We start from the raw sequence: 12,421 nt of genomic DNA on the forward strand, positions 1-12,421 counted from the left end.
ATAAATGATAGTTCTATGTTTAAGTTTTTGAGGAAACTCCAAACTGTTTTCTACAGTGGCTGCACAGTTTGTATTCCCACCAACAGTGCACAAGTTTCCTTTTCTCCACATCCTTGCCAACACTTGCTGTTTCTTGTGATTTTTTTTTTATATCCCATTGTAGTTTTTATTTGTATTTCTCTAATGATAAGTAATGTTGAGTATCTTTTCATGTGTCTGTTTGGCCATCTGTATGTCTTCTTTGGATAAATACCTGTTCATTTCTTCTGCTCATTAAAACAATTTTTTTAAGTTTATTTATTTTGAGAGAGGCAGAATCAGCATGAATGGGGGAGGGGCAGAGAGAGAGGGAGTGAGAGAATCCTAAGCAGGTTCCATGCTGCCACTGCAGAGCCTGATGTAGGGCTCAAACACACGAAACCATGAGATCATGATCTGAGCTCAACCAAGAGTCAGATCTTAACTGACTGAGCCACCCAGGCACCCCTGATCATTTTTTAATTGGATTATTTGGTTTTCTGGGTGTTGAGTTGTATACATTCTTTATAATATTTTGGATAATAACCCTTTATCAGATGTATCATTTGCAAATACTTTCCCCTCCAAATACAAAAGACTAATTCAAAGGGATACATACACCCCTATGTTTATAGCAGCTTTATCTACAATAGCCAAATTATGGAACCAACCCAAGAGTCCATCAATAGATGAATGGATACAGAAGATATACATTATTCAGCCATAAAAAAATGAAATCTTGCCATTTGCAACAACATGGATAGAACTAGAGAGTATAATGCTAAGCTTAATAAATCAGAGAAAGAGAAATACCATATGATTTCACTAATATGTGGAATTTAAGAAACAAAAAAAATGAGCAAAAGGGAAAAAAAAAGAGACAAACCAAGAAACAGACTCTTATATATAGGACAAACTGATGGTTTCCAGAGGAGAGGGAAAGGATGGGTCAAGTAGGTGATGGAGATTAAAGAGGGCAATTGTCATGATGAGTACTAGGTGTTAAATGGAAGTATTGAATTACTACATTGTACACTTGAAAGTAATATAACACTGTATGTTAAGTATTCTGAAATTAAAATAAAAATTTAATTAAAACGTTATAGCTGTAGGCATTTCTGCTCCACTGATAATGATCTTTAACCTATTCACTGGTAAAGGTGTGGAATCTTTTACTTTCTTATTCTTTGGGGCTAAAGGGGAGAAAAAAATAGAAACAAAAGTCAGAACAAAGTTTAGTACATGGTTTATCAGTTTGGGAAGTTACATCTTATCTATACCCCTCATCACTAATTTCTACCAAACTCAGTGGGGTGATTCCAAGTATAAAATGAGTAGAAGAATAATCTCCGTAATATATATTTTGTTTTGAAATATTTCAAAGCACGGCTTAGTAGGTTTGGAAGCAGAATGAAACTACATTCCAAACTGTCTTCCAAAACTGAGAAGTAAAAAAAAAAAAAAAAAAAAAAAAAAATTTAGGTTATCATCTAAATGCTTGATCCAGTCAGTAATCATTAAAATATAATTATATTTTAGGGGCGCCTGGGTGGCGCAGTCGGTTAAGCGTCCGACTTCAGCCAGGTCACGATCTCGCGGTCAGTGAGTTCGAGCCCCGCGTCGGGCTCTGGGCTGATGGCTCGGAGCCTGGAGCCTGTTTCCGATTCTGTGTCTCCCTCTCTCTCTGCCCCTCCCCCGTTCATGCTCTGTCTCTCTCTGTCCCAAAAATAAATAAAAAAACGTTGAAAAAAAAATTAAAAAAAAAAAATTATATTTTAATGAATGAAAAGCTATATTGACTTAAAATAATTGGGGGAAATGAAATAGAAAATATTTCCTCAGACCAATAAAGACCTGAAAATGACAGGAAGGAATGTCCCTCACTGTTGCCTAAAGCATTAACCAATATACATTGAGCTCCTATTATGTGTCATTTAAGAATTTAAAATGTTATCTAAGTAGAAATTAATATCTATTCACAATTATATCATGGTCTTATTAGAGATGAAGAATATTGCACACACGAGAAAAATTCAAGGAAATTTAAGCCATAATATGAATAAATCTTAAATCATAGACTTCAATTCCAGTGTTAAGAGTTCAAAGTAGAGAGAGGCTAGTGTAGACCAAAGGAACCTAGTCTGGAAAGGTCTGTTGTAGTAGACAGGTTGACCCAAAAGGAAATATCAAGTCAAAGTTACTGCATGAAACCCTCATAGTTACAAACTTTCTTCAAAGTCTTTGGAGATCAAAGGCAACGAAAAAGCCAATAAAAACAGAAAAAGTACTCTATTTGAGAATTTCATATCATAATAACTAAAGTGAAGCTAATTTAGTCAGAAAGGGCTTAACGCATTTACCTTAAGAAGGAAAACTACCATCACTTGTCTATGTCATTAAAAGATGTTAAATAAATAAGAAAAATAGGAAAGATTATTGAATGAGAAAAGAAAACCTAAAACTTAAAAAAAAAGCAACAACATGTAATATCACATTAAAAATGACACAGTTCAATAAATCTTGTCCCTGCAGTCACCTGAAAGGGAATTTCATTTAAGAACTATTTTAATAGCTAATTTTTTCTCCAAACTGTTGCTGCTATTATGAATTATGTTTCTTCTCGAAATAAAAATGTCAACACCAGAGGAACTAAACCAAAGCACATCAACATAGCAGCAACTCACTTTATGAGGGCAGCCTACAGAGAAAGAGAGGGAGAGACACAGAGAGAGAGCACGTGCATGTGCATGCATGCACCAGAGTGCTTGACAGCCCCAAAGAGAATGCATTTGGATGGGAGGTTGGGGAATAGTCCCATAGCAGACTGTGGTCTCTTATAAGGTCATATTCACTGCCAGGAACAGCAACTGAAAGAAAATGTAACATGGGATGCCTGGGTGGCTTAGTCAGTTAAGCGTCCGACTTCGGCTCAGGTCATGATCTCACAGTTCGTGAGTTCGAGCCCTGCATAGGGCTCTGTGCTGACAGCTCAGGGCCTGGATCCTGCTTCACATTCTGTGTCTCCCTCTCTCTCTGCCCCTTCCTTGCTCATGCTCTGTCTCTCTCTGTCTCAAAAACAAATAAACATTAAAAAAAATTTTTTTTTAAAGAAAGAAAATGTAACAAATCAGCTTCTCAATTAGGATAACAAAGGTAACAAAGGTTTCAACTTCCTATGTACAGTACTTTTACAACTCTATGTTCTAGCTCTGAAGGTCAATAAGCATTCCCATGAATCTATGCATACTTATATCAAAAGTACAATGTGAAGTTTGGCAAAGGTGGCTCTGGGTTGGCTGGGCTTTTAAGGGTTGTTAATATAAATATAACCAAAAGCTAGCTAATTTCACACTATTGTTAAAGAATTAAAGAACATATGCCATTTTTATGACATCCAAAGACTCAGAAGTGATCCCAGAGAGTTTTGGAAGTAGAGATTTACCTTTTTTACACACTGAAAACTGCTTAGTTTTCTCTTATTCTTTCTTAGAGCATCTTCCACATGTCTGCCAGGTCCTTGTGAATTCAGTCAACCCCAGGCTGCACTGGCCTCCCCCATCCCACCTATTTGCTGCATATCTATATTTGTCTATACTCACTCCCTACAAATCCACTCACAGAGATTGCTTCATTAGGAAGTAACTGATCAGTTAATATTATAAGAAGTGAATACACAATACACCTTCCTTTGACATCTGTTTGTTAAAGGAAAGCATGTCTCATCCACAGGAAATGGTATGATTTGTTATTAATAGGCACAGGCCTCTTGGGGAGAAGTTGATCTTGGAATTTAGATTAGTTAAAAGGTATTTTTGATAGGGTCATATATTCTGTAGATGATGGTGACTATGGCTAGAAATAGTTTCAGAACAACTGAAGTCTAATATGTCTCCAATTACAGCTATGAGAGAAGGTACAAACGTTTTCCAATGAGACTCAAAGTGCTATCATATATCAATGCACCAGGACCCACAAGCAGGCACTGGTAAAACTTCAACAGAAATTTGTATTTATTCTTTTGGGATCTGTTTGAGTTCTGGGGAGATAAATGAGGCAGTAAATGTGTTTGAGTCCACAATTCATGTTTATTGTTGGAAATGTCCAAACATCTTATAAATAACAGGATTTAGGGCAGCATAAGTCTGGCACCATTCTGCTTTGCACTTTGAGTAAAGAACTTAAAACTTTAGGAAGTGTCAAAGGACCCCAAATCAAACTTGACTTTTCCCCTTGAGAGGATGGTGGATGTAATAAGTTGGGTTTTGAAAGGACTAATCTTTCAAATCCAGAGTGAATTAGTACTCAGCTGAGAGCACCACAAGCCTAGCCAGCCCCTACCATTCACTTCGCCTATCCCTGGAGCTTCTGGTGAGCCCTGATTTGTTTCATTTTTCTTAAAGATAAAAAAGGGTGTCTCAATTGGAAATATGCTTTTTAAAAGTAACTTAATTCAGGTAAGACTTACATTCTGTTACATAAACGAAAGTTTTAGCATGTTGCCCAGGTGACCAGGCATATTGTACAAATAAAGACATACCAAATTAGGCATAATTCTTAAGTTTAAGACAGATAAAGAGAGATAAGAATTATGTAATTAATGACCGAAATCTCCTATGAGTGTCAGAATACTTTGTGTTATTTACTTAGCGTGACCTCCTCTGATTTGCTATTTATCTTCCAGATTTTTTTCACCTTTTAAGGATTGAATCAAAATCTTTTTTCTCATGACGATTTTCCTAATCTTCTTAGTAAGAAATAATTTCACCTTATTAAAAGGCCTTTTAAAGTATGACAGCCACAGAATGTTGACACAAAAGACTAAGGAACACTGGTGAGGCTTTGCTGAGAACTACAGGGGCAAACATTCCTTAGTTTTGCTTCTTCTAAACAACACCAACTCTTTATTAAAATAGCACATAAAATATCTATTAAGCTCTATGGAAAGTTTTCACTAAATAATATTTTTAGCTTAAGAATTTTTAAAATTAAAAACAAAATTTAAAGTCCAAATGTTTATCGCTTCCTACCTAATACTATTTCTTCTACTTATCTATTAACATTATATTTCCTATAGGATTACTGTTTCACTCATAACAAGGCTCAAATACCTTTGAGTTTTAAAGCATTAGAAATAAGGGGCACCTGGGTAGCTCAGTCCATTGAGTGTCTGACTCTTGATTACAGCCCAGGTCATGATGTCACGGTTTGTGAGATCATTGCACTCCATGCTGAGCATGGGGCCTGTTTGGGATTCTGTCTCTCCCTCTCCCTCTGCCCCCACCCCAGCTTGCATTCTCTCTCTTTTTCTCAAAATAAATAAATAAACTAAAAAAAAAGAAACAAAAAGAAAATAAGTATTAATTTTTTAATGAAATAGAAATAGTAATTCAATTTACACCCCTAAATAATATCTATGAAATCTTATTCCATTAGAATAAAAATTTAATTTAACATACCTTTTATCATTTTTTCCAAGCTGCAGCTGAAATATTAAAAAGTCCTTATATTTTTATTTATTTTACCATTTGAAAAGCTTCCACAATCACTATTTTGTGTGCATTATCTCATCTGGAAAAGCATCTCAGGTAGAAAGCACACATTCTATTATGAATACATTCAACAGAAGCACGAAAATGAAACTCAGAGAGGTATTATGACTCATTAAAGGGCAACTGACTGAGCTGAATAAGAAAATGTGGTCTTGACCTCTCTTCTGTCCCAGTTTCCTCCCCTCTTTTAGCTCCATGTTTGTTTTGCTTATAGGTTAGACTAGCCTCCTCCATTTTAAAGTGGGTCAGTTTGAAAACAAGAAGAATTCTCTTTGTGAACTGTTGGGGAGACGTTGGCTGCCAGTCAGGTTGTCTTATACAGAGACCTAACCCCTGATAAATTATTTTCTAGATTTTTTTAATGAAAAAAGCTTGAAACAGGTATACCTGGTAGTGTTGTTTTCCTCCACCATAAATAAAAGTTTTGAAAGCCTGGTATTTAAAAGTGTGTTTTGTCATCCTTGCTGTCCCACCCAGCAGTGCTAGCAACGAGGAAGATTCCCATTTGGTATTTTGATTCTGCACCTGAGAATGCACACCTATTATATTTATTTTGTAATGGATTTTTTAGCCAAATGACTTGATACAACCAAGAAACCCAGTTGCTCCATTAGCCTACTTCTAGCATCATGATGAACAAGAAAATTATCAGTCTTGCTAGAAACTCTATTCCTTAACTAGGACTAAAAGAATCAACAAGAATCTATAACTTCTTATGAGAGGTACTGCTTCTGAAGAAAAATAAAAGTCTTTTAAGATTATTGTACTTTCTTGGGGCACCTGGCTGGCTCAATAGGTTAAGTGTCCAACTTCAGCTCAGGTCATGATCTCACAGTTTGTGAGTTTGAGCCCCACGTTGGGCTCTGTGCTGACAGCTCAGATTCTGTGTTTCTCTCTCTCCCTGCCCTCCCCCCACCCCCTTGTACTGTATCTTCTCTCTCAAAAACATTTAAAAAAAGTTTAAAAAAAATTGTCATAATTTCTCTTGTTTCCACATCTATAAAATTTAGGTAATACCTATTTTCCACAGTTGATATAAGGAACAAATAATAATAATAATAATAGTAGCAGCTACTATTATATCAAGTACTATTTCATGTAATATTATAATCTATGAGATTATCTTATTAGTATCCACATTTTATAGGTTAGGATATTGTGGTTTAGAAAGTCATGATTTATTTATTTATTTTAATTTTATTTTAATTTAATTTTTTATTTTTAGTTTTGAGAGAGAAATAGTTAGACAGAGCATGAGTGGGGAGGAGCAGAAAGAAAGGGAGACACAGAATATGAAGCAGGCTACAGGCTCTGCACTGTGAGCACAGAGCCCTATGCGGGGCTCAAACCTGTGAACCATGAGATCGTGACCTGAACCAAAGTTGGACACTTAACTGAGCCACCCAGGCACCCCCAGAAAATCAGGATTTAAATCCAGAAAGTGCAACTTCGGAGTTTAGCCACTATTCTACCTCTATCCTAATATAGAGTAAAACCATCAATACAAGGTAGCTTTTGGAAGAGGAAAAAAACCAAAGCAGGAGAATTCTATGAAAATGTAAAACCCCAAATAGACACAGCAATCCTGAAAAAGAAAACCAAACCTGGAGGCATCACAATCCCGTACTTCAAGATGTATTATAAAGCTGTAATCATCAAGACAGTATGGTACTGGCACAAAAACAGACACTTAGATCAATGGAACACAATAGGAAACCCAGAAATGGACCCACACATGTATGGCCAACCGAACTTTGACAAAGCAGGAAAGAATATCCAATGGAATACAGTCTTCAGCAAATGGTGCTGGGTAAACTGGAGAGTGGCATGCAGAAAAATGAACCTAGACCACTTTATTACACCACACACAAAAATAAACTCCAAATGGATGAAAGACCTAAACATAGACAAGAAGCCATCAAAATCCTCAAGGAGAAAGCAGGCAAAAACTGCTTGGTCACAGCAAATTCCTACTCAACACATCTCCAGAGGCAAGGGAAACAAAAGCAAAAATGAACTATTGGGACCTCATCAAAATAAAAAGCTTCTGCACAGCAAAGGAAACAATTAGCAAAACTAAAGGCAATGGATGGAATAGGAGAAGATGTTTGCAAATGACATATCAGATAAAGGGTTAGTATCTAAAATCTATGAAGAACTTATCAAAGTCAACACCCCAAAAACAAAGAATCCAGTGAAGAAATGGGCAAAAGACATGAATAGACACTTCTTCAAAGAAGACGGCTAACGACACATGAAAAAATGCTCAACATCACTCATCATAAGAGAAATACAAATTAAAACCACAATGAGATACCACCTCACACCTATCAGAATGGCTAACGTTAACAACTCAGGGAACAACAGATGTTGGCAAGGATGCAGAGAAAGAGGATCTCTTTTGCACTGCTGTTGAGAATGCAAACTGGTGCAGACACTCTGTAAAACAGTATGGAGGTTCCTCAAAAAATTAAAAATAGAACTACCCTATGACCCAGCAATTGAAATACTAGGTATTTATCCAAGGGATACAGGCTGCTGTTTCAAAGGGGCACATGCACCCCAATGTTTTTAGCAGCATTATCGACAATAACCAAAGTATGGAAAGAGCTCAAATGTCCATCAATGGATGAGTGGATAAAGAAGATGTGGTATGTATATATACAATGGAATATTACTCGGCAATCAAAAAGAATGAAATCTTGCCATTTGCAACCATGTGGATGGAACTGGAGGGTATTATGCTAAACAAAATTAGTCAGAGAAAGACAAATCATCATATGACTTCACTCATATGAGGAATTTATGATATTAAACAGAAGAACATAAGGGTAGGGAAGCAAACAATATAAAAACAAGGAGGGGGACAAAACATAAGAGACTCCTAAATACAGAGAACAAACTGTACAGAGAACAAGCTGAGGGTTGCTGGAGGGGCTGTGGGTGGGGGGATGGGCTAAATGGGTAAGGAGCATTAAGGAAGACACTTGTTGGCATGAGCACTGGGTGTTATACATAGGGGATGAATCACTGGAATCTACTCCTGAAATCATTATTGCACTATATGCTAACTAACTTGGATATAAATTAAAAAATAAATTGAAATAAATAAATTAACTAAAAAGAGAAAATGTAAAGATATAGATAGTATCTATCTATATAACGTATATAAATAAATGTATAATATAAAACAGAATAGATACACAATAATAGCATGTAGATATGTAGATATGTAGATAATATAGGTAATATATAGATATGATAGATATGTAGATACATAATATATATGGATATGTAATGTGATATATAATATATGGATATATATATATATATAATATAAAGTACTTATCTAGACAACAGAAAGTTTTTTCTTTTTCTTTTTTTATAATTGAGCCCTTCTCTTAAGATTTGTGATGAAAGAAATAAGTAGCTTACACAGAGTTTCTACTGTTGAGTTGGAAAGGGTCCAGAAATCTACACACCGAGAAGTAATTATCAAGAGAACAGCTAGTTAGGGCCTAGAACAGAGTCAGCACCCAGTAAGTCTGATCTCTCCTTTTCTTTGCAATTGCTACTTCCCCCCACATAATTGTTCCAATATTACTCTGCAACAAACAACTCCACACCATGAGGAATTTGAATTTTCCAGTAGTTGATTCTAGTAAATTTAACCTATGTTTCAAGAAGTATTTGTCAAACCTACCTCAGCGTATGTGGCTACCCTCACTAGGATGAAGCAGAAGCAGAGAAAACTCCTCCGAGATGTCGCTCTAAAAAGTAAAACAAAAAATAGAGATCATGACCAATGTGTTCAGACAATAAGATTGATGTGTTTCATTCACAAACACCTGACGAAACTAACTACAATTGGTCCTATCCATAACGATTTTGAATTAAAAGATTCTGGGCATTTGGGTTAAAAAAAAAAATCAAGTTTTTTCCTAATGCCCCAGTGAGCCTATTTTAGATGACTTCTTTTAAATGTTCATGTTGTTTGGCCATTTCCTGGTCACATTCAATCATCCTTACTTCACACAGAGCCAATATATCCTCTGCCCACTCGTTCCATATGAAATAATGAAACTTCCTCTTAACACCTTTAGATTTGGCTGAGCTCTCCTTTTTGTTAGCAGCTGTATGCACTCAAAACTCTGCCAGAAATATATATATGGAAGCTGTTTACTTGGAAGGTAAACAAGGAAGCCGTTTGGGAGACAAGAACCTCAGATATTTCTTGAGTTTCCTCAGCCAATGGGACCTATTATTCAGCCAGGAGAAAAGAAAAATTAAAGCCCTCCTCTAAAATTCAGTGAAACCTAAAGATAACAAACCAGTAGCCTACTAGTTACTTCCACAGTTATGTTATTTAGTCTAACAATCTTTTAACATCATAAAATATTTGCCATCATTTTGAAAACAAGGTTTTAAAACATGAACACCCATATTCCTGTCATCTCTTTAAAACTCAGAAAATCTAAGCCTACATTATTACATAGCAGCAATCAGTTGGAGCTTAAAAGGCCTGAGCCTTTCAGGGACAGTACTCTGTAATCACCACAGCCTCACTTGCCTACTTCACACTTTTACATTACCTGTATGAACTAGTAGGTATTTGAGTGTGAGACCCCTGCTAACCCATGTTGTTTTAGCTGCACCCCTGTCCAAAGCTTCTATCTTTCATCTCTTTCATTTTGCTGGGGAGTCCTGTGGAAGAGGTACACAATTTTATAAAAGCTTCATAACACACTGTAAGATGTATATTATCTCTATTTTTCCGATGGGGGAACTGAGGCTTATAGATGAGTTGCACAAAATTATACAACTAGGTCTATGGCTTAACCAGGATTCCAACCAGGTTTTCTGACTCCAAGACCAACCTGATTTTCATTAAACACAATTGCTGTGGGCCAGTGAAGCTGTAAGAACAAAATATCCACAAGTATAAGCACATACACTAAAATATAATTTATACTCACAAATTAACAAGTCAGAATAAGTAAAGCTAACAAGATATATATGTTTTCCTTTAATGAGTGAATTGAGGCTCTGCACAATTGCAAAGAGTAACATTGGATCGGAACCTAGAATGTAGAGTCTCAGACTCATCCATAATATTCATGTTGTCACTTGAAAAAGTCTTCTGTTCATTTGGAGCCTCCACATGTGCTCAACATATTATAACAGTCTCTGTCCATAAGTGGTGACATCCCATGTGCAGAGGCTTTCCATAGAGTTCCTCATCTCTCTCATTTCACTACTCCTACATGTTCCTTCCTTCTACTTTTTCCTTGGCACTTCTGTCCACACAAGACTGTACTGTCCATCTGAAGTGGAGCAGCCCTCTAGAGAGTTAGAAGAGGTGGGTACAAAGAAAGCATTTATTATGTAGAATGCACTGTTTCTAGTTGAACTGAGTTGCTATGAGCTATTTGCTGCAATGAATAATTTTTTAAGCAGATTCGTTGTATTCTCATGGAATTATAAACAAAACTTTTGAACAAAACATTCATTTAAAAAATTTTTAACGTTTTTATTTATTTTTGAGAGAGAGAGAGACAGAGCATGAGAAGGGGAGGGGCAGAAAGAGAGGGAGACACAATCTGAAGCAGGCTCCAGGCTCTGAGCTGTCAGCACAGAGCCTGATAATGGGCTTGAACAAGCGAAATGTGAGATCATGAAGTTGGACAATTAACCAACTGAGCCACCTAGGTGCCCCCAAAACATTCAGTTTTAAGCTTAAAGTTTACAGCTGTATAATATGCAATTGGATTGGTGATTCCAGTCACTGAACATATAAATGGGAAGAAATGCAACTCATTAAAATTTAAATGTATACATTTATATACCATACATATATATGGTAAGTCATATCTCATAAACATAGACCCTTCTACATTAGAGTTTCTGGTTCCTTGAAAGGTACGCATGAAATCAGCAGTACTCAACCACCATGTATGTTAAGTGTGGCATTTCTACATGATTGTTATTCTTTAGTTCTGCAAATCGTTTGGTTTAGTAAAATGATGAGGATGTAAGGTATTTCATTTGACTGACTATAAAAGAAACTCTCTTATAACACTTAACCAAATAATGTTTTTTTCTCATAAAACAGCAATTTGGAGTTAGTTCAGGTTCCATGATTATAAAAATGACCTAGCATCCTTCTTGTTTTTATTTTTATGGTCACAAAACGATTGCTCCACTTCTAGCCTCCCATCCATTTTCCAGGCAGGAAGAATTAGAAGAAAATCACAAGGAAGAAAGGGGTAGCAGTAGCACTTATTAGAACAAAACTTTCCCAGAAATTTCCAGTTTATGACTTTTATTTATCTCGGTGGAGAAACTGTATCAGATAGCCTCCATTTTACAAAGGAGGCTGAGAAATAGACTTTTTCAACTACAGAATTTTTCAGAACTCTGACACAGAACAGATGAACACAGGGAAGGGAAGCAAAAATAATATGAAAACAGGGAGGGGACAAAACATAAGAAACTCTTTTTTTTTATTGTTTGTTTATTTTTGACAGAGAGAGAGAGAGACAGAGCATGAGCTGGGGGAGGGGCAGAGAGAGAGGGAGACACAGAATCTGAAGCAGGCTCCAGGCTCCAAGCTGTCAGCTCAGAGCCTGACGCAGGGCTTGAACTCACAGACCGCTAGATAATGACCTGAGCTGAAGTCAGACGTTCAACTGACTGAGCCACCCAGGTGCCCCAGGAAACTCTTAAATATGGAGAACAGAGGGTTATTGGAGGGGTTGTGGGAGGGGGGATGGGCTAAGTGGATAAGGGGCATTAAGGAATCTACTCTTGAAATCATTGTTGCTAACTTGGATGTAAATCAAAAAAGAAAAAAA

At 36.4% G+C, this 12,421-nt stretch overlaps 1 long non-coding RNA gene across 1 annotated transcript; it reads right to left on the bottom strand.

The window, feature by feature from the left end:
* Positions 1-5,474: 5,474 nt before the first annotated feature.
* LOC131488554 (uncharacterized) lies at positions 5,475-12,018 on the bottom strand. The gene is made up of 3 exons (XR_009250249.1): positions 10,160-12,018; positions 9,271-9,337; positions 5,475-5,500 (listed from the first exon to the last, which is right to left on the bottom strand). It is a non-coding gene; the product is annotated as an uncharacterized LOC131488554 (long non-coding RNA).
* Between the last annotated feature and the right edge of the window lie 403 nt (positions 12,019-12,421).

The sequence above is a fragment of the Neofelis nebulosa genome, chromosome 10, assembly GCF_028018385.1.
Source record: "Neofelis nebulosa isolate mNeoNeb1 chromosome 10, mNeoNeb1.pri, whole genome shotgun sequence".
Taxonomy (NCBI): domain Eukaryota; kingdom Metazoa; phylum Chordata; class Mammalia; order Carnivora; family Felidae; genus Neofelis; species Neofelis nebulosa.